Source organism: Heloderma suspectum, chromosome 1 (assembly GCF_057233095.1).
Source record: "Heloderma suspectum isolate Gila_16-S chromosome 1, 16-S_ref, whole genome shotgun sequence".
Taxonomy (NCBI): domain Eukaryota; kingdom Metazoa; phylum Chordata; class Lepidosauria; order Squamata; family Helodermatidae; genus Heloderma; species Heloderma suspectum.
In genome coordinates, this window is record NC_139458.1 from 78,799,299 (window position 1) to 78,820,673 (window position 21,375).

General features: G+C 45.1%; 1 protein-coding gene across 1 annotated transcript in view; it reads left to right on the top strand.

Moving 5' to 3' along the window:
* The first annotated feature begins 11,842 nt into the window (after window positions 1-11,842).
* The window catches only part of LOC146357479 (zinc finger FYVE domain-containing protein 26-like), a 39,727-nt gene continuing 30,194 nt past the window's right edge, over window positions 11,843-21,375 (top strand). Inside the window, exon 1 of the mRNA XM_084848551.1 lies at window positions 11,843-12,349. The gene's annotated coding sequence lies outside the window, so the exon portion shown is untranslated. The remainder of the gene's footprint in view (window positions 12,350-21,375) is intronic.

Genomic DNA, 21,375 nt, shown 5'->3' on the forward strand with positions numbered 1-21,375 from the left:
ACCATTCTCTACAAATTCCCTATGCCAACCCAGTACTACCCACATGCCTCTGGCTGTGGCGCTGTTCCAATACTAGCCTTAGATCTGCTTTTGGTAAAACAAGCCTGCCATCTGGGACAGCTCAGGCTCCGGTGCTATCTTGTGTAGCTCTAGCCGCTTGCCACACTTTCTTCTCCTCTGCACTGGCAAGTTCCCACCATGTTAATAATGGTGGGGCTGGTATCACAGCACAGAGGTGGTGTTCAGGAGGCAGTGGATGAAAGGTGGCTGATTTTGCCTCCTTATCTGCCCTGGCATTCCCTTGGGTGACAGGGTCATTACCAGTCCGTGAGCTTTGCAATGTACTACTGCTAATTCTTGAGGCAAATGGATTGCATTCAGCAGCCTGTCGATTTCAGGACCGTTGGAGATTGGTTTTCCTGCTGCTGTGATGAATCCTCGCTCTTTCCATAGGGCACCTGTAGCATGACAAACTCCAAAGGCATATTTAGAATCAGTGTAGACAGTCAGAGATCTCTCTCCTGCTTTTTCACAAGCTCTAGCTAAAACAGTCAGTTCTGCAGCTTGTGCACTTTTATTTCTTGGCAGGGGTCCAGAGTCAATTACTTCTGTGTTTGACACTACTGCATAGCCTGTCTTACGGATTCCATCCACCAGCCTGGAAGACCCATCAACAAACCAAATGAATTCAGAACTTTGCAAAGGTGTGTCTTTCAGATCATCTCTAGGCATTTGCACTTCACGAATAACAGCTTTACAGTCATGTGGGAGATCTGGATCTTGCTCAGGCATAAGAGTTGCGGGGTTTAACACATTACACTATGAAATAATTAATTCTGGAGTTTGGAGCAACAAAATCTCGTATTTGGTATAACGGGCGTTAGAAAAATGCTGGGTATTTTGCTGGGTTAACAAGGCGGATACTGCATGGGGTACCCAGAGTTGCAAAGGGTGACCAAGTACAATGTCTTGGACCTTTTCAACAGTGAGTGCTGCAGCTGCAACACTGCGCAAACAAGAGGCACAGCCTTTCACAGTGCTGTCTAATTGCCCAGAGCAATACCCTACTGGCCTCCTATGAGGTCTAAAATTTTAACAGAGAATCCCAGAAGCTACACCACGTTTCTCATGTACAAATAAAATAAAAGGTTTAGTATAATCTGGGAGACCTAAAGCTGGAGCAGATACAAGGAGAGTCTTTACTTGTTCCCAAGCCTGGGAGTCAAGCTTTGTCCATTCACACTCTTCTGGGGCTGCAGCTTTTGTCTTTTCTAACAATGGCGTCACAATTTTCAGAGACGCTAGGGATCCAAGCTCTGCAATACCCCAACATGCCCAACGGGTCTAGTGAAACAGGGGTTTCACTAGATGAGGCATTCATTTTTGTAATGGGATGCACACGTTTACGAAATAATTTTCTAGTTCCACAAGACAGAATGTGTCCCAGATATTCAACTTCAGACTTATACCACTGCAACTTCCTCTTTGCAATTTTATGTCCTCTTTCACCTAAGGTGTTAACCAATACGACCGAATCAATTTTGCAATCTTCCTCTGAGCATGCACAGAGTAAAATATCAGGTCTAATACTGTATATACAGGTGCACTTGCTGGGATGCTGCATATTATGTTGGCGGGATTTGGGACATTATGTCTTGGGATCACAAATTCATTGATTAGCCTGAGGTTTTGCTCCATGCGGTAACTGGGGGGGCTGTCCTGGCTCTACCCTGTTTTGGACAGCCAGAACTGGGGGGTTACATTGCGAAAAAACATTGTACTAAGACACTTTGTTTTAAGAGTTTTTCAATTAGTTTCTCAATGCATTGTCTGGCTTTCAATGACATGGGATATTGCTTCACTCGTGGGCAGGGGCCATGCCAGTATGGATGGTAATTTTTATAGGAGCTGCAGATTTTAGCAGCCCGACTTCACCCGAATCTTTCACCCAGTATTCAGATGGCAGCCCTCTGAGCTCTTCCGGCAGATCTGTGTCTGTCGGGGGACTGGCCTTCTCAAAAAAAAGCCATGACACTGGAGGAAGGCAGGGTGACATAGAGCCCATCTCGGCTGCAACTGATAGAAGCATTTAACTTTGCTAGCAGGTCTCTTCCCAAGAGTTTTACTGGGCTTTTTGACATCATCAGGAAGGAATGATCTTCTGCAAAAGGGCCAATTTTAACCATAACTGGTTGACTCAAGGGAACATTGGATAATTGTCTATCAATTCCTATGACACTTTTTCCAGAACCAGAAAGGGGTAAGGTGATTTTATTCAACATGCTTTTTGCAGCACCAGTGTCAAGAAGACAGTAATAAGTTTTCCCATTTATGTTAAGGGTCAGAAAAGGTTTTGCCAATGTCAATTTCCAGCTATTTGGGGTTTGACTCTCTCACTTCCAACCAACACTAGATCTCCCCCTACCCATCATTCTGACGTACCAACACTTTCTACTCCCTGGTAAGTGGCGGGCCCTTGCCCCTGCCACTGCCCAGTCTACTGATCTTCTTGCCTTTGATTCCCCTTCTGGGGACACTCATTTTTCCAGTGACCAGGTTGCTTGCAATAATAGCACACATCCCGGTCATAACCACTTCCCTGACCACGTCCATGACCAAACTGTCGTCTTCTCCCTCGGCCACACCCCGGGAACCTTGTTCCCCTAATGGCTGCCACCAACAACTTTGCCTCTAACTCTTTCTCCTTCTTCTGTTGCTTCTGCCGCCTTCTCCTCCCTTCCATCAAACACATACTTTGCTATTGCCAACATCTCTACACTATTTTCCTGCCACCCTGGCTGGTGTTCCCTGAAATATTTTGAATATCAGGAGTGGCTTGCTCTACAAACATACCTACTATCAGGGCAGCATGCCTTGCCTCATCAGGGTCAATGCCCCAATACGTGCACAGAGCACGAGTCAAACGAACCAGGAAATCAGCAGGGGATTCTGATTTTTCTTGAGTCACAGCCCGCACCTTAGACCAGTTTATAGTTTTCTGACCCATTCGTTGTAGTGCATCCGTTCTTGGTACTGAGTTATGACTGTCCAATCAGCTGCAGCATTCAGATTTAATGGGGAACAGGGGTCGGGGTAGACGTTTAAAACCCCTATTTGACACATTTGTATACAGACACTTTGAATTTGGTTTAAAACTGGATATATCCTTTGGGATGGTGCCAAATCTTGGTTCTCTAGGTAGGGGGGCAGTGCACAAGGCAGCGGAAGCAGCACGGATGGGACACTCTTGGAGGACACTGCTTTACTTCTTGCCTGCCTTTTCTCAGCCACATCAGCCCAGAGAAACCAATAATCCATGTTTTCGGACACCCTGTTCTCTAGAACAAGGCGGAGATCTCTTAAGAAGTTTGGGCTGAAGGATCCTTCCAGTGGCCATGAATGACTAAGAACTGGCTGTTTTTCTGTGCACAACAGAACCAAGTGCTTTTTACTCAAACCAGCCATGCCTGGCAGAGTATTCCATTGTTTAAGCATAACATCTAGAGATGACCCCGTCGGGATACTCCGACCCCCACCCATATTGTCTCCTTTAATCAGTAAAGGCTGTCCTGTATATACCTTTCAATACTTAATGGACATCACCTTAAACAAAGGAAGCCAACCAGGGGGTCTTACCTTTTTTTACCAGTGAATCTTACCCTACTTGGAGTTGGCCTTGGTTTTGAAGCACACCCGTCCCGTCTGTTCAAGAAGACCCCAAGGTGAACTCACCTAGTGCTGACTGGGTTGTTCAGGCATCAGGCGGGGCGTGATTGCACTGCAAAGCTGGGCCCTCCGGGCTGGCTCGCCAGAGTGTGATAAAAGTCCAAGCGGAGGTTCGTGCCCAGCTGCCCTCCAATTATGCTCTGGACATGCGGGTAAGATTCAACTTGAGTTTATTCATGTACAACAAAGGCAGCTCTGTCAACCCAGAGGCAGCCCAGATCAACACTCACCAGTTACATTTATAATCATAATGTGGCTAAATAAATGACATCAGCCAAACCTAGTGCGCATGTCTGGTCATTATCAACTGAGCTCTTACTGAACCACCACCTCCGGCTTCTTCTCAGAGCCCTGCAACTTTTGCAAGGATGATGATTCTTAAGTCTGGGGTGAGTTGCTGCGGAGATGAGATAACTTATCTCTACTGTCCTAACAGTTTTTTCTTCTGTACGAAAGAAACAAAGACAACAGTTATAGGCTTTTGAGGAATCTACTACATTGGCACAAAAAGAAGCCAAGACAATATGGCCTTGCTTTAGTTATTTTTCACAGCAGGCTGGGTTTGATCTATGACTTTTGGACTTCCCTCTGCCAGAACTCATGCAGCGTGGAGTTGCCAATGCGAAAGCGGTGGCCTGGAACTCCTTGCATGTGTGGGTATGCCCTTCCCTTGATCATGATGGGCCTTGACCATGTAGCCTGGAGTTACCAACAAAAGATTCCAAGTTGGACTCTCTATGTGTGTGGGTTGTTTAGGCCTTTCAAGAAGTTATTCCTTGATTGCCTGATGGGTTCATTCCAGGAATCATTCCCTTTCCATGTCCGGAGTTGGAACCGTGTGAAAGGATTGTCTCGAGTTAGGTACCCAGGAATCCAGAGTCCCTTCCCTTGTGTTCAGAACCGTGGCGATGGCAATGGAGAAACCACGTTGATGAGAATCTCAGTCACAGTAGTATTATTTAGCTTTGGACTGTTCTGGAATTACACAGAGCCTATAGCTACTGACCATCAGCTATATGATTTCTGAAGAGTGTAACCATTAAGTTTTTGCCTTAGGATTCCCTGCAATAAAGAAATCTCACTGATTTGGGTGTCCGGTGTCAGATTGCCTGAGAGTGTGCGCTGGGGGGATCAGGAAACCTGACACCTAATGAGTTTCCATAGATGAGATTGATGAACCATTTATATAGTATGAAGACTAGACCTTTCATGGAATCACTCTGGAGTAAGCATGCATTTTCAAAGATTGTTACTGCTTCAGGAATACCTGCTTCTCTAGCTAGTGTTTTAGCAAAATTGATTATTTGGTGTTTTTGTAGCCAGGAAATTCTCACCCCTTGTAGATGCACCTCCAGGTAGTAGTGTAGTGGCAAATTCAGACTTCCAGGGTCCCTTCGTGACAGTCACAGCCATGCCCCCTCACAGCCACGCCCCCTTCTAAGATTGTACAACCTTGTAAGATATACAGCCTTCAACTGGGATCCAAGAACAGTGCAGCTGAGAGTAAGGCAGTGGTATTTCAATTGGATGTCTAACAAAAATGCAGGGGTGTTAAAATCTTATTCACTCACTCAAACACAAACATTTTAGGTTTTCAAAATATGATAATCTATGGAAGCTTCACCCTCTCAACTCAGCCCTCATGGACAGGTCCCTTCTCATTTAAACAGCCTGCTTGCACACTCCCTTAGCGCCCCAACGTTACCCATTAGCCTTCCTTAAGCTCATTCATTATATCTCCCCCCTCTCCCTCCAAACAGAAACGTCCACACACCCAGCTGAATTGAAATGCGCACACACACACAGTGGTGTAGTGGTACATTTGGAAATGCAGGAGCTCATTGTGACAGTCTCCAAGGGCAGTCCGAAGATTTCAGGCAGCTGTGTCAATCTATATCAACAAACCAATTCTAGGAGTTTTCATCTCCACTAGGAGCATGTCTTTGGTAAGGCGAATAGGTCTTAATTGCCCATTCCAGACCAAGTCATCCCAAATACTTTGCATTCCAACATGAAACAATATATTGTTGCTTGGAAAATTCATCCCCCCTCCCCCCACAGCTACAATGAGGATCGCCGCTAAACTCAGAGGGAACAGGGAATTCTGAGGGGGGTGGCAGGTGACATCAGAGTTCCTGCTAATGAAAAAGTGCTGGGGCTGCATCCCCATGAGCCCTGCCAGTTAGCACTGAGGTTTATCCAGAAGGAAGCACACTCAGCTCTAGATAAGTAGGTTATTAGAATGGGGAAAGGGAAAAGCAAATGAAGGTTATACAAAGAATTACAGAGAACCTTTGATACAATATCCCAAGTAAAACAATAAAAACCATAACTGACCTATCCTATATATTACTGGAGCAAGGGTCTTCCCAGACAGGGTTTGAGAACATACCAGCTCATGACAAATTAACACACAGAGATGGGGGACAACTAAGCCATTCTCCATCATCCCTTTTACCTCTCAGACCCTGGCAACTCAGGGTAGATCTCAGGCAGCCAATCCTGGGCAATAGCTACCCACCCACCCTAAAGGGAGTTGCATTTTCTCACCATAACCCAGCTGTAATCATTCATCCCAATTAGCAGAGCCTAGCCATGTGCTTGAACACGGGAGCTGACTCAAGATAGCACATTTCCAGGTGGTTTTATCATATGCACTAATTGGGCCCAGCCCAATGGCTGAGGCAACCAGAAGCGAAACTGGTAACCTGTCTGCTGTTCTTGACACTGACCATTTGTTAATTTCCATGAAGGAGGTAAATAATTTAAAAGAACATGTACATCAGTGAATATGAAAGACTATTCAGTACAAAATTTATCTGTATGATAATCTCCCCTACAGAAGAAGCAACTACTGGACATTGCCAAAACATATGTTTAAAGAAGCATTTGTTGTATTGCACCACTAGCAATTAGCTGAATTAGACAATTCCTTATTAAAGAGACATTATGGTTTCCAACAGACACGAAACAAAAGCTTTTGCTGAATAAGAAGCCTAAGATCCATAGACATGACAGGTAGATGCCAAAGCAGCAGTCCACTGATTTGGCATTTGGTGGCGGTGCCCACAGCAGTTTCTCAGTTCCCAAATTTACCCATGGATCAAAAAAGGTTGGGGACCCCTGTGTTACAGAATTGGAAAAAAAAAATAGGGCATAATCTGTATAAAGATTAATCAAGTGGGTAGTGGGTCCTATCATGACCTCTTTCATTTTAGGGTGATGATGAATTGTTCATGCCAGGGGTTCTGTAGCAATGGCAAAAAGAAGAGGGGAGAGTGGGCACCCTTGTTCTGTCCCCCTATACAGTTGTATAAGTAGAGAGTCCATTTTATTTGTATAGATGAGTGCTTCTGATGCAGCATAGAGCTGGGCCACTGCTGTCCTGAAACACTCACTCATGCCCATTTTGGGGGTACACTTTGAGCAGATAGGGCCATTCCGCCCAATCAAAGGCTTTTAAAGCATCTAAGGATACAATAGAGACAAAGGATTTAGTAAAGTTGCTATGATGGGCAATGTGTAAGACCCATTGGATGGCACCAGCCATCTGATGGCCTGGCATGTCCCCCGTTTGATCCTTATGGTTGTTCTGCGTAAATAATTGATTCAGTTCCTTGACCAGGATGGATGTACACAGCTTGGCATCTTGGGTAAACATTATGATTGAACTGTAGGACCCTGGTAGTTTAGGTGTTCACCATCCTTAGCAATGACTACCACACTTGTTCTTTTAGCCACTAGTTTTGCATATGTTTTCACTTTCCATTTGTGTTCATCAAAGAGGGTCCCCATTTCATTAGTTTGTCATTTTATTTTTGTCATTTTTTTTTAGAGACAGAGCCCTCCTGAATAAACAGCCTCTGGAAGACAGCCTTCAATTACTGGGTTCGCACAACATGCTAACCAATCGTGGGTTGGTTGGTTGAACAACCCACAGTGGGTTAGTGTGTAATGCAAATCCAGACAGCTTTGCGCAGGGTGGGTTGTTTTTCTCAAACAAGCCACCCTGATAACCCATGGGCTGTCATAGAGGGTTGTTTTACCCATGATGGGTTGACATGTTGTCTGAACCCAGAAAGCAATTCTCTCGTGGGTTATGGCAATTGGCCACACAGTCATGCATCAAGAGCAGCCAAAAAATGCTGTAGCTCCTCTCCATGTGAGCAATCTCGCTTCCTGGAGTCTGCCTAGCAACAGATCGTGCTTTCCACCGCCCCACTTTGTGCCTTGCTTGGCAGTCTCCGCCCGCCTGCCCGCCCGCCCTCGTTTGTGATGTATGTTTCTCTTTGCAGGTATATTTAATCTGTGCAGCAGCCTTGGGTGGGCTTGTCATCCAGGCAGATTCAGTGTCTGCAACAAGCAATCCCACTGCTTCCCGCACCCCACACATTCCTAAACAACTTCTCCCCAGCCTGCAGTTGTGGAATAAGGGCTGTATATGTTTGTCACTGCATATTATTTTAAATGCTAGCGGGAACGTGCATAAGACTTCCCCTGTCATTTGGCCGCAGTTTGAGCACTTTATTCCCCCCCCCCTTTGGTGTTTGGACAATACTATGCAGCCCCTTTAAAAATTAGTATTTTAATCTTTTTGAGAGACCATCTTGTGGAGAAACTAAATGGGAACATGCATACCAACTTTCAGCTCATTTCGGTGAGATTTGGACACTTTAAATCGTCCCACCCCTTTTGGGTATTTGGATGATCTCATGCTGTCCCCTTTAAAAATTACTAATGAATTTTTTTCCGTAGTGCACCTTGTGGAGAATGTAAAAGGGAATATGCATACTGTTGGAAAAATGACAACAGAAGAATAACTCTGGAGGGAGGAGTTTTGGGAACGAGATGCATGTGCATGCAAGGGTTAACTAGACTTTGCACTTTAAGCCTTCTCTGGGGGTCAGGGGTTGATAGAATGAACCACTCAGCCAATAGCTAGGGAGGAGATAGTAGGCATTGCCTAATAACCAATGAGTAATTGGTCCTCCTCCCCCCCCCCCGCCTTTTTGTATGGCTACCTTCCTTTCTTTGCCTAGAAGGAAGCTATTCCTTTACTACCTTCCTTGTAAGATGGAGCCAGGAGAAGCTTCCCCGTTTCTCTCTCTCTTTCTCTCTCTCTGTAACAGTTTGAAGCCATGATTGTAATATGTTATGTTCTTTAAATAAGCTTCCAGTTAAAAGTACTTCTCCTCCAATCTCAGTCTGGTATTCATCAATCTGACTGTGCTATCAGGTTATGAGGCCCAGAGTTCTGAAGCTGACAGCATTGTGAGCAAAAATAAAAAGGAAGGCATCTTTTTCCTTGAAGACTGAAAGAAGGGTGAGTCATTCAAGGTACCAGAGGGTAGCACTAGGAGAAGAGGTGTCGGACCCATGGCCGCTCACAGGGTTCCATCCTCTTCCCCGATGCTATTTAACATCTATGTGAAGCTGCTGGGGGCTATCATCAGGAGGTTTGGGGTGCGGTGTCATCAATATGCAGGTGATATGCAGCTCTACCTCTTGTTCAAATCTTCACCAGGGTTGGCCGTGGAATCCCTGTCTAAATGTCTGGAGACGGTGAGTGGCTGGATGGGGAGGAATAAGCTGAACCCTGATAAGACCAAGGTACTTCTGGTGGGAGACAAGAGTAGGTTGGGGGATGTTGACCTGATGTTGAATGGGGTATGGCTACCCTTGAAAGACCAGGTCCATAGCCAGGGGGTCATTTTAGACTCCCAGCTGTCCATGGAGGCTCAGGTGTCAACCGTGAACCGGACAGCGTTGTACCAACTCCGTCTGATACGGTGGCTGCGCTGCTACCTTCTCGACCATCTGCTCCCATCAGTGATACATGCCCTGGTCTCCTCTCATCTAGACTACTGCAATGCGCTCTACGTGGGATTACCCTTGAAGACGGTTCGGAAGATGCAGCTGGTGCAGAACGCGGCGGCTTGCCTGATTAAAGGCAGTGGCCAGCGTGATCACATCACTCCAGTGCTGAAGGAGTTGCACTGGTTACTAGTTGTTTTCCGGGCCAAATTCAAGGTGTTGGTTTTGACCTTTAAAACCCTATATGGTTCCAGCCCAGCCTATCTCAAGGAGTGCCTCCAGCAACACCAGACAGGCCGCTTAACAAGATCAGCCTCGGATGGCCTTCTCTCTGTCCCATCAGCCAGGACAGCTAGGCTGGTGACGACAAGGGAGAGAGCCTTCTCTGTGGTGGCCCTCACTCTGTGGAACTCCCTCCTTAGGGAACTCCGCCATGCCCCCTCTTTAATGAGCTTCTGCCCTGCACTGAAAACTTGGTTATTGAGGCAGGCATTTGGATTGGGTTAGGGTATTTTTAAATAATGTTTTAATGTATTATTGTACTGTTTTAAATTGTACCATTGTACATCACCCAGAGTGGTTGGGTGACCAACCAGATGGGCGATTAAGAAATTTAATAAATAAATAAATAAAATATAATGTTACAGAAAGGCAGAGGTGTGTTCTGATCAGGACTTTTATGGGGCAGAGCGAACTTGGTTGCAAATGTATGGAATCTTCATCAGGGGCCTATATGAGACTCCAAGCTGTGACAGTTAGAAAAAGCAGTGGGTCTAATCACCAGAGCTGATTTGGCAACTATCCAGCTTGTTTCACAGGTGGTGAAGCACACAGTGGCCCTGGCGCCCTACATCCAAGAAATTTGGAGAACTTAATGGATAAGATCATCAAGCCTGGAGAAGCAAAAGCCTAGAATATCTGGTGTGACCAGCTGCAGTGATTCCTGAAACAGAAATTCCAGATGATCAAAGCTGAAGTGACACAAAGAAGTTTGGCCAAGAGAGAGATCCAGAAAAATCACGGAGTCCCATGGCATCTTTGACAATATTAACGTGTTTGGAAATTTTTCAATTGGACTTGAAGCAAAGTCAGTTGCCCCTTTTTCAGCAGTGAGCCCAGTGGATAAGAAATGGGCACTAGCAATAGAGATGCAGCCAAGATGATGACAAAGCTGCATATGAGACTGAGTTATGCACAAGAACGTTTGAGGGATGGAAGTCCTCAGTAAGCCGGCGAAAAGGTATATTTCAGATACAGCAACAAATGCTAAGATATTTAGATTGTGGAGAGGAACTCGTGAGTGCTATGAACAACAGGACCATTTCAAATGGTATGTATTAATCAGGTTACCCCTGGCCTTTTATATGCAGTAAGATACCAGGTTTGTTGGGAAAAGGAAGCATTTAAGTTAAATAATCTTGGGCCTTCTGTATTGTCTAATACTTCTGCGTGCATTTTTTTTAAAGAGAGTTTGAACTGGAGTAGAGGACCTGATACTGAAATCAAAGGTCCAAAGCTTTGCATTGTATTTTGTTATTATTATTTTGTCTTTAATTTTTCTTGGATCAGTTCTAATGTGTTTTTAACCTGTTGAGTATTTAAAAGAACATCTACAGGCTTTCCAGGAAGAGGCGCAAAGTCTAATCATACTAGAACATTGATTTGATGATGGGAGAAGAGCTTTTGCTACAGCAATAAGACAAGGAGAAATATGCCAAAATGGAGATCTAATATGCTATGTGACTAAAGAAGTTTGAGCCCATTATTGGATGGCTTACACCATGTTTGGACTATCAGTGATCATGATGATTATCTTTTGTTGTTGCCGAGCAACAGGAAGTGTTCAAATTGAAAATGTTTGGAGACAACTGGTCCCAAGGGGAGAAAGAATTGGTGATTGGCCTTCAAGAGTTCTTAGAAAAGAACTATTTAAAGGCCAAGAGGGGGACTGACACAGTGTGATTTTATTTTTCCTATATTTTTTCAAGTTTTTCTAATATTTCCTCATATACATTTATATTTTGTTTCAAGTAGTTACTACTATAACTTTTTATTAATTTCTCTCATCTCTTAAATTCAACTTTACTTGATGTTTGTCAATAAAAATTGCTTCCCACTATAACTCCCCCCCCCCCCCGCTTGTAATGGATAATCTTGTAGACTTCTGGTGCCTTATGTACTCTTATTTTCTTCTGAAATGTAACAAATGTGATATGAAAAGAAATAGAATGCAGAGTTTGACCCTGAACACAAACCTGAATTGTAAACATCCTGAGATGTAATCTGCATCTGAGTGTTCAGAACACTATGAAATGGTCAACAATCTAAACCGGTCCATGTCATGTGAATAGCTCAGATCAGGAAGGGGAGGTGAATGGAGCATGAATGGTTTTATTGCAGGAGGGCCAGATGAGGGTGCTCTGGTATGTGCTGAAGACTGCCAAAGTATCAGTTACAGAAGATGGACATGGGTCAATAAAAGAGGGGTATCTACGGATGTTCTGATAACAAGGACGGCACTTTATGATCATAGAGATGTTGGGGAGTCGGAAGGAAGTGCCTGACTGTCTACAACAAATGTCAATCTTGGGAAATTGGGCACATGATGTATTATCAACAAAGAGCATACTGAACCCCTGTTTGATCTCATGAGCCCCAACGAGGGAAAAAGAGTATAAAACCCCTGAATCTGCCATTGTTCAGGAGGGGCGTGGTTGCATCTGGATCGTTGTATGTGCACATACCAAAAGAACCCTCGATCCACGGGATGCACATTAAGTGCTCTGGCCAAGTACTTGATAGCATTGTGGTGAGTATGTGTTGGGTAAAATTCAGGGAAAGGATTTTACTGTCCAGGGCTTAGAGATGGGCGCAGCTATCTTTGTTCTGTCATACTCACTGTTGGTTTGGATATAAGACAGCAGGCTTAGGCTTGGCCTGGCTGACACTGTATCACCGTTGTCTCAGTGGGCCATTGGCGGTGTTGGGCCGATCTGGAGCTGAGCAACGAACAGGAGCTAACTGTATATTTAGTCATTTAATGCACCTCATTTGGGTAACTAAGTTTCTACCTTAAGAGGCGTGTAACCTCTTAAAGCCTCAGAAGAAGCGTGCAACTTCTGAAGGATTGTTGGTTTTGAGACTCTAATCTAAGAGGCATGTAACCTCTTGAGATTCAGAGGGCTTGAAACTCTTTGAGATTTCCTTGTAATTAAGTTTGTACCTAAGAGGCGTGTAACCTCTTCAGTCTTGAGCTTCAGAGAGCCTGAAACTCTCTCAGATTTGTTAGTAATCAAGTTTGTGCCTGAGAGGTGTATGACCTCTTCAGAGAGCGTGCAACTCTCTGGGGAGGTTCTACTTTTACTTATTTTTATTTCAATAAGTCTCCTTTTCTTTCATCTACATTGGTTGTGTGCATGTTCTTCTCTACCTCATAAGATCCCAAACCTCTCAGCCTGATCAACTGGGTGGTCCTGGGAAATTGAAATCCATATTTCAAACCAGAACAGACTTCTTTCCCTCAGAGCTGCCCAGTATGGTTGGCACTGAAGCCAGAAGGTCCTGAGGTGCAAAAACCAACTGCTGTGCCACACCCTGCCCCAGAATAACTTCTAATGCTATCTAGTGCAGTTTTATTTAGGTCTCAGAATAACAGAGGGAGAGGAATGAGCAAAGCACCAAAGGCGAATGGCCTACAAAATTTTCTTCAAGCACGTAAAAAGTTATTGCGCATTCTTAATAACTGTTGTCAGGGAAACAGAGTGAGAACCATCCCTACCTGAAGGATGAGGCTGGTGGTCACATATCTGAAATCACACTTTATTCAAAACGTGTATACATGGGTAATTCGCCAAGGAACTACAAACTGGGGGAACAGGTTACATGGTTTATAAAGAAAACAAAATACATACATAGAAAATACTAAGCAAAGGTCTTAGCCTATCAAAAGTTAGCGTAGGCTACCTATATCCAATTGCATAGTGTTTAAGCTAATCACGCACGCATCAGGCATTTATCAATGTACAGGATGCTTCTTTCTATGAGAACCATGAATACACCCTTAAGCACAGTGTGTGCTCAAATACTTGCAACTTCTTGCAAGGCAGTTCCTTATCTCATTAGGCATCAGGGTTTTGAGAGAACCATTGTCTTCATGAGAGAGGAATTAGAGTCAGTCAGAGTCAATTTTCTGTGCCTAGGAATATTTATTCCACCCTCTCACCCAGTTGTTTGCGATCTATTTTTCACAGTAACACTCCTACAACATTCTTAATACTTTTCCACCCTGGTGACTTTGATTCAGGCCTGCAGAAAAGGCCTTTTCTCCCATATCAGTCTCAAAAATGCCCTGTCAGCAAACCAAAGCTAACCAAGCATTAGCAACAATTTTGAGCAATATTTTAAATAGTTTCCCAACATTTCAACAGCTCCCAACCAGAACTATTTCTAATGCATGTAGAGACATGAGACAACAAGCAACACAGATCATACAAACATGTAACATGCAAAGAACAGAGGAAGAACTTGAGGTACTGATTTTACCAAAGCTAACCAGGTTTAGTGCCTCAATAGTTTCTTTGAGCCATGCCTGCCCGCATCATTCTCCACCAATTTGTTACAAAGTATGCTTTAATTTACATGGACATGCATATCACATACATGTAAACAAAACAAATACCTGAGGGATCTTTTGGCGTTGAACTCTGGGTACTTGGGAAAACCTGATACCCCCTAAAGTTGAGAGAGTCAAAGACCACAACAAGGTCTTTGAAAGCAATTCTTTGATGTATTAAAGAGGAATTTTAAAATGAATTAAAATCACATCAGGGAAATTAGAACTATACATACATTTGGGGAATTAGAATCATACATTAACATGCAGAACGTTAAAGATAAGCATTTGTACTCACTAGGGAAGCAAGATACACTGGGATGCATGGGAAATTCTGTGTGTATGTCTGATTATGGAGGAAGGCGAGAAAGTTGGGGGGGACTTTCAGCTTGATATTTTTGAATGGGGGAGTAAAGACTATTTTGGGGGGATTGTGAGAGAGCTTTAGAGCAAATGCAGGGTTTGGGGAGAAAGTAGATGGAGAAAGAGCTAAAGCCAAGGAGTTTTTGTGTTTGGTATTGGGTGGAATATTAGGAAAAGGGAAGAAAAGAGAGAAGGAGAATAGAAGATGATGCAAAGATTGCAATATCTGGCCTGGTCAGTGTGGCGATGTACAGCAGCTTCCTGATCACTTTGTGATATTATTATTTGGCAGTGTTATCTCTGCTTATCTCTCCTTATCTGCTGACTTGTGAAGTGATGGGAAGCTCTGTTGAGTTCCTTCTCTGGTAAAGAAGGGGAGAAAAAAGGGAAGAAAATGGGCAGGTTGCTCTTCTGAGCAGAAAATATGGAAGAAGTCCTCTTCTCTCCCTCTATGTTCTATGAATTTGGGTTGCTGTTTTTATCCTTCTCTCAGGATTGAGTTAGCAGAATAAAACAAGTCTTTCTTCCAAGATTACTCATGGATGTTGGAAAAATTTATTTTTAGGTGTCAAACATTAAGGGAAGAAAGGACACAATGGGATTCTCTTTCTTTCCTGATGTGAGGAAAATATGGGAGTTGATGGGTGCATATTTCTGGCTTTCACAGGTTCAGGTGAGCAAGATAGTCAGGGATTTTCATGATGGTCTTAAAAGAGTCGTGTAGGCATTCTTGCTTACACAATATTGGTTTTTTAAAAATTTATTAAATTTATTAATCGCCCATCTGGCTGGTCACCTAGCCACTCTGGGCGATGTACAACATATAATAAAACAGTTTAAAACAATAAAATTCTACAATAAAAACATTTTCTAAAATACCCTTAGCCACCCCAAATGCCTGCCTGAACAACCACGTTTTTAATGCACGGCGGAAGCTCATTAAAGAGGGGGCATGACGGAGTTCCTTAGAGAGGGAGTTCCACAGAGTGGGGACCACCACAGAAAAGGCCCTCTCCCTCGTCCCCACCAGTCTAGCTGTCCTGGCTGATGGGACAGAGAGAAGGCCATCCGAGGCTGATCTTGTTACACGGCCTGTCTGGTGCTGCTGGAGGCGCTCCTTAAGATAGGCTGGGCCGGAACCATATAGGGTTTTAAAGGTCAAAACCAACACCTTGAATTTGGCCCGGAAAACAACTGGTAACCAGTGCAACTCCTTCAGCATTGGAGTGATGTGATCTTGCCGGTGTCTGCCTTTAATCAGGTGAGCCGCAGCGTTCTGTACCAGCTGCAGCTTCCGGACCATCTTCAAAGGTAACCCCATGTAGAGCACATTACAGTAGTCTAAACAAGAGGAGACCAGGGCAAGTACTACCGATGGGAGCAGATGGTCGGGAAGGAAGGGGCGCAGCCGCCATATCAGATGGAGTTGATACAGCACTGTCTGGCTCACAGTTGACACCTGAGCCTCCATGGACAGTTGGGAGTCCAAAATGACCTGCAGGCTGCGGATCTGGTCTTTCAAGGGTAGCCGTGCCCCATTCAACACCAGGTCAACATCCCCCAGACTCCTCTTGTCTCCCACCAAAAGTACCTCGGTCTTGTCAGGGTTCAGCTTCAGCTTATTCCTCCCCATCCAGCCACTCACCATCTCCAGACATTTGGACAGGGATTTTACGGCCAACCTTGGTGAAGATTTCAACAAGAGGTAGAGCTGCGTGTCATCTGTGTACTGATGACACCATACCCCAAACCTCCTGATGATAGCCCCCAGCGGCTTCCCATAGATGTTAAATAGCATCGGGGAGAGGATGGAACCCTGTGGCACCCCACAAGTGAGTGGCCACAGGTCTGAAACCTCCTCTCCCAGTGCTACCCTCTGGTACCTGCCGGAGAAGAAGGACCGGAACCACTGCAATACGGTGTCCCCAATGCGCAATCCCTCCAGGCAGTCCAGGAGGATACCGTGGTCAATGGTATCAAAAGCCACTGAGAGGTCGAGGAGAACAAGGAAGGAGCATTCACCCCTATTCAGAGCCCTCCTCATATCATCCACCAAGGTGACCAAGGCCGTTTCTGTCCCATGCCCAAGCCTGAAGCCCGACTGAAATGGGTCTAGATAATCAGTTTCTTCCAAGTGTGCTTTCAACTGCACCGCCACCACCCACTCAATCACCTTGACCAAAAATGGCAGATTTGAGACTGGGCGAAAGTTGTTCAGAACTTGGGGATCCAAGGAGGGCTTCTTTAAGAGTGGTCTTATCACTGCCTCCTTGAGGGCTGATGGCATCACTCCCTCCACCTGATCCCCTCACCCAGTCTCTCTCTGCAGCCCATAATGAGCCAAGATGGGCAAGGATTAAGTAAGCAGGTGGTCGGCCTTACAGATGAAAGCACCTTGTCCACTTCATCAGAAGGAAGAAGCTGGAACCAATCCCACAAAACCAGTTTGCCACAGGCCGCCTCTTGCTCACTAACTGTATCCACAGTGTGTGGAGTAACACTCCTTATCCGATCAATTTTATCTGCAAAGTGCCTTGCCAAGGCCTCACAGGAGGCCTTAGAATGCTCCAGTGGTTCTGGAGCCACAGGACCGACCAGGCTCCGGACCACTTGGGACAGCCTCCAAGTTTTTGGGGTCTTACAGCTTTAAAAGACATTGAATTCTTTATTTTTCCTTCTATTTGGCTTAAACAGGAAGGGAACAGGAATCAGCATAAAAGATTTTCAAGAGGAGGGGTTCTTCTGTAGTTGTGCTGAGGCCTGATCTGAAATGTCCAAGTGTTAACACAGAGGAATTAAGGCAATCAGAGCACAGTGGCTGGCCAGAAAGTTTACATAAGAAGTCCGCAGCTCCTCTTGGGTTGTGCAAGGCCTCAATATCCTATGGGACCTGCTTTTCTGCCCTTCTTCAAGACCAATCCCCCCCCCCCATCCTTGTCCAGATACAGGTCGCATCTTCCCCAATTTGGGGGTACTTTGTAACGCGGCACCATGCTGTGTAAAAAAAAAGTAACCTCATGGAATGTGGCAATGGGGTGTGTTCTTTTGCTCTTGAGACCACCACATAGCTGTGTTGTTTTGGGAATAAGCCAGACCTTGAGAGAGAATCAGAGTGTCATGTTTTAAATTCCTCCATGCTTGGCATCCAAGCTGAAAGAGAAGAAGATGGAACTTTTCTGCTCAACCAAAGACAAAAGATTATGGAGATGCTAGAATGCTTCAACATGGAAGAATACAAGGAGATGAAACTCCCTATGGAGACAAACTATCTAAAGGGCAATAACACTGCCAAATATTAATGAATATCATAAAGTGATCAGGAAGCTGCTGTACATCGCCACAGTGACCAGGCCAGATATTGCAACAAAGAACAGAAACATGTTCTCAGGGGGATGCAAGATAAATCTTATAAGAAGCCCTATTATTAGTCTTCTTATAATACATTCTATCTTGCATCCTGAGAACCTGTTTCTCTGCTCTGTGATCTACTCTGGGTGCTCACCTGCTTCTGTTGCCCAGATATTGCAACAGCAATAGGCATTCTATGCAGGAAAGTCACAAAGCTGTCTCAACGTGACTCCAGTGGGGTAAAGAGAGTGATGCAATAGTTCAAAGGGACCGTACACATAAAACTCAAGCCATCAGCAGCCTCTGATCCAAGACTCATTGGCCATCTGGATGCAGATTGGGCCCGAGGTGTGACAGACCATAAATTCACTACAGGGTATCTGTTCAAGTTGGGTAAAGGGACCATTTGTTGGGCTAGCAAGAAGCAGACAACTATGGCACTCTCATGAACGGAAGCTGAATACATGGCAGTGGCACACGCATGTCAAGAGGTAATTTGGCTACATCAGCTATTGTCAGACAACTTGGAACTTGGTACTCGTGAGCCTGTTCCGCTCCTAGAGCATAACCAAGGGTACATAAAGTACAGACTGAGCAGATAAATCCCCACACCAGACTCATTGATGTAAAGCATCATTTGCTTAGGGGCTCTCTGGAGCAAGGGACTATTGAGCATCACAACCTCCTGAAGAAGATGAATCTGACAGAGTGATACATCTGTCTGCGAGAAGGGGTGTTGGAAGAATGACAATAGAAGAATAACTCTGGAGGGAGGAGATGCATGTGCATGCAAGGGTTAACGACCTTTTGCACTTTAAGTCTTCTGAGATAACTTGGGGGTCAGGGATTATAGAATGAACTTCTTCACCAGTGGCTAGGGAGGAGTTAGTAGGCACTGCCTAGTAACCAATACGTAATTGGCCTCCCCCCCCCCCCGCCTTTTTGTATTGGAATGTTCCTTTCTTTGCCTAGAAGGAAGCCGTTCCTTTTCTACTTTCCCTGCATGATGGGGCTAGGAGAAGCTTCCCCATTTTTTTCTCTCTCTCTGTAACAATTTGAAACCATGGTTACAATGAGTTATGTCCTTTAGGTAAACTTCCAGTTAAAATTTATTTCTTCTCTAGACTCAGTCTCAGGTTCATCTTATTCTGCTTTCACATACGACATTTGAGCTCATTTGGCCAACTTTTGGAAACTTTAAATCCCACATCCCCTCTTTTCCTTGAAAGTTTCCCTACGATGGCTCGTGCATCCTAATCTCTACTCCTCAGTAACATCCTTGCCCTGCCTTAGGTAGAGGGAGCTGGTCAGCCCAGCTACAGGTACTGTAGCACTTCCAAACTTGGCTTCTCACCGGATCCCAGAACAGTACTATGGATCCTGCAGACGAGGTAGACAGTGAGTCCTCACCAAGCCTCTTCTCAGATGACCCCTCCACCTAGCCATCACAGAGGATGGTTCCTGCACAGTTGGGGGCCCCACCCAAGTCGGAGGGAGAGAGGCAAGAAGTGCGAGTTCAGGCTCATTACTGGACCAAGGCTGAACTGGGTGCCTTCACTGACCTATGAACTGGCCCAGAGGCCCAGGAGTTCCTGAGCACCGCCAGGCACACCAACCTCTTCCCCTGGTTTTCTGCACAGATGAAGCTGCAGAGCTACCCCCGCCCTCCCGTGCAGTGCAAGGAGAAGATGCACAGGCTGAAGAAGAGGTTTAAGGAGATCACCACTCACAACATGTGATCTGGTGTCAAGCCGCACAGTATGCCCTTCTGTGACAAGTCTGCCAGCACCCTACTGCACTGGAGGGATGTGACTGCCAGATAAATCAGCATAGAGCCCGGCACTGGCCATTAATTTTTAGAGGGGCAGTTTGGGATAATTCAGACATCCAAAACAGGGGTGGGTGGGATTTAAAGTGTCCAAACGGTGCCCAAATGAGCTGAAATTTCGGATGCACATTCCCATTAAGGCTGTACACCAGGTGCAGTCCTGAAAAGATGTAAATACTAATACTAATTTGTAAAGGGGCTGCATAGCACATCTTCCAAACACCAGAAAGGGGTGTCTGTGGGATTTAAAGTGCCCGATCTGCTGGGGTTTACGCTAGCAAGCAGTCGTTCGGAAAATGGGGGGCAGGGTACGGGACACTTTCTTTCGGGGAGCAGGCACTGACAGAACACCCCCCCCTCCCAGCACACAGACTGATTGTAGAGAGGCCGTTGGTGTAGCAGTACTGTAAGGGATCGCAGGATGTATTCTGCAATGTGGTTGTTTTGATGCAAAACAACTCCTGGTGCATAGATAGTCTCCTATCATGGGTTAGTGTGTCATGCAAACAGGCCCACAGAAGACTGATGGAGTCTGTGGCAGATCTAATGTCTAGATAAAAATTTGCTATGCTCTCAACAATTTTATGTTTGAAGAGCTGTCTTGTGACCAAGCTCACATTCAGCCTCCTGAGAAATGTTTTGCTACAGGTGATACCTGTGTTTAAGATAGTAGTGAAGGGGGGGGTACCCACATCAAACTCTAAACCACACCCCTTTTTCAAAAGTTACAGGTGCCCTGCGCTGCCCCCTTAGAGACCAGAAGTCCTGCCCTAGCCTGAAGTCCCACCTATGCATTCAGCTGGTCAGGTCATATGACATTCAGGTTCACCTGATGGGGGTCATGTGACCACTCTACGAACTCATCGTGCCACTGTGGACCAAGAGGAAGAGGTTTTAGAGCCCTAACAGGTACGGGTGCGGAAAAGGCCCAAAGGGCCATTTCCAAGCCCTCCCCAAATTGGCCTGGCAGGGCCCACGTGGCCCTGTAAGGTCATGCCCCACCTCACTGACCAATAGGGACAGTTTTACCCCAGAAAAACAACCTTTCCTACCAACCAGTCAAAACCACTGGCAGTCAGATTCGATCAATGTAGCCAGTTAGCTTGTCCAGACATGTTTCCTGCATAGAGAACATGGAGATGCCAGGCACCCTTGAATACTGAACCCCAGAAAGGCTGTAAGCCAAGTCATGCCTACATACTTTTAAAAAGAACTAGAAAGGGAGAGCCTGCTATAGCTCCTGCGAATGTAAGAAGAAAAGTTACAGCTTTGGCAGAGAACATACCTGTAGACATTTTTACAGAATTCCTGGAAAATTTGAGGAGGCTGTAAGCAGCCTGTTAAAACAATGAAGGCCATCCGCAATAAGCAGTTCAATAAAACTTTAAGGAAGAAAGGGACTTTGCATCTATATAGATGTACTGCCACAAAAGTTAGAATCACAGTTTTCACAGAGCTACAAGGGGGCAAGCCTTATAGAGACAGAAAAAGAAGTTCCCAGTCAAAAAAGCATTTGTCTAGCAGCACCCCTGCCCTTTTCTCTTTTTTTCCTGCAGAACACTTGGTTTTATGTTTAAAACGTACTACAAGCTTACCTGCAATCTGCCCCATCACCCTAGACACATTTAAAATGCTGCTAGTGTTTCCCAAAATCTATGCTCACCCCTGTAAAGTGACTTTGTAT